Source organism: Alligator sinensis, unplaced genomic scaffold (genome assembly GCF_000455745.1).
Source record: "Alligator sinensis unplaced genomic scaffold, ASM45574v1 scaffold1353_1, whole genome shotgun sequence".
Lineage (NCBI taxonomy): Eukaryota > Metazoa > Chordata > Crocodylia > Alligatoridae > Alligator > Alligator sinensis.
Genome location: NW_005843575.1, coordinates 38,842 through 40,323, shown reverse-complemented (window position 1 = coordinate 40,323; position 1,482 = coordinate 38,842). Strand labels below are relative to the sequence as shown.

The 1,482-nt window shown below is 54.6% G+C and overlaps 1 long non-coding RNA gene across 1 annotated transcript in view; it reads left to right on the top strand.

Annotated features, from left to right (window-relative positions):
* Positions 1–245: 245 nt before the first annotated feature.
* LOC102370701 overlaps positions 246–1,482 on the top strand; it is a 14,765-nt gene continuing 13,528 nt past the window's right edge. Inside the window, exon 1 of the long non-coding RNA XR_325539.3 lies at positions 246–574. This is a non-coding gene — a long non-coding RNA (uncharacterized LOC102370701). The remainder of the gene's footprint in view (positions 575–1,482) is intronic.

The following is a 1,482-nucleotide window of genomic DNA, read 5'->3' as shown; positions in this document are numbered from 1 at the left end:
CCATGCTGGGAGGATGTTTGCAGGTGCTGCCAACATGTCCGTGGCAAGAAGAGAGAGGCCGTGGGGTTTCGGGTACCTTTTAGTTAGTCCAAGCAGGAGCAGCCATAGGCCAAAGCAGAGCACTAGCTCTTGCTCTGAATCTGCTTATCAAGATGAGCAGTGGGACCAGGGCAGGAGGAGAAGGGGGCAGGGCAGGGAAGGGCAGTCCTGGTGCTGCAGGAGCGGAGGCCAGATCCAGGAGGGAAGCCCAGCTACTGGGGGCAGCATCAGGAGCCAGGTTGGGGTAGGGAAGGACAAGCTAAAGGGTAGCAGCCTTGGGAGGGTTAAGGAGGGCCCTAATCAGCTGCTGCCATTGCAATCAGCTACATCAGCCTCAGCTGCTTCAGGTGGCAGTAGGGAGGCTGTCGGCTGCACCTGGCAGACTATTGCTCTGCTGCTGGGAAGGGAAGTTGAAGTGAGAGCTGTCTCTGCTCCCTGCTTCAGGGCCTGGGTTGGGGTCTCAGATGTGAAGCCCTGGAGTGAAATGTTCCACAGGAGCCACCCCTGGGCCTGAGGCTGGGGCCTCACTTTGCAGGTGCTCTCCTTCCCTCCCCACCGTCCAGCCCCTGTGGGTTTTGTTCTGCCTCTGGGGCAATGAGAGCTGGGGAGGGAGCTGAGCCCTGTCTGGCTCTGGGTTTGTGATGCTTTCTGCAGGCTCTTGAGAACTGGCACTGGGGGGACTCTCAGCCCTTTCCCAGGACAGTGGGGGTGATGGGGCCTGAGCTCAGAGTTTGTGTCATGTAAGCAGGAAGACATGGACATGGGGGTGCATGAGCTCAGGGTGACTGTCCCTGGAGTAGGAGCTGGGCAGCACTGGAGGGGCAGGCAGGATGTTGGGGGTCAGGGCCTGGGAAGGGCTGGGTCAGGTTTTGGGTTGATTCTCATGGATAAATGAATGCCAAAGGGCCCTGAGTCTGTGTAAAAGGTGCTTCCCCTTTTTGTGCCATCCCAGCTCTGTTTGGTATCATGGTACAACTCCCCTGTCTGGCTGTTGGGACTGCAAGGAAAACTGGTTTTGGAGGAGGCTCCAGAGAGGGTCACTTCGTTTTGGAGAGATGCAGCATAGTCTGTGGTCACTATAAGGGAGTAAAGTAATAAGTTGTCTTGGAGTCACTGGTGATTGTGTTGCACAAATTGCTAGTTTCGTGCCCCTGGAGGCCTTTCCCAAACACCTCAAGGAGGGAGTCACACTCAGGCTGAGTCCATTACAAGTTTATTGATTGCGCAATCGGTCGACAAAGGGGTTGAGTAACCCAAAGCGGTGTCAACCCCCAGTCTTTGTCTGAGGGTCTTTTATAGCTTACCTAAACAAAGAACTGTAGCATGTCTTACAACTATTGGCAGTTTCACAATTTTACCGTTACGTCTAGGTTTCCACAGGATGTCAGGGCCTTTTAAGTTAGACTCAACTTATTATGGGATAGATGAAGGCGCATGCGTGTT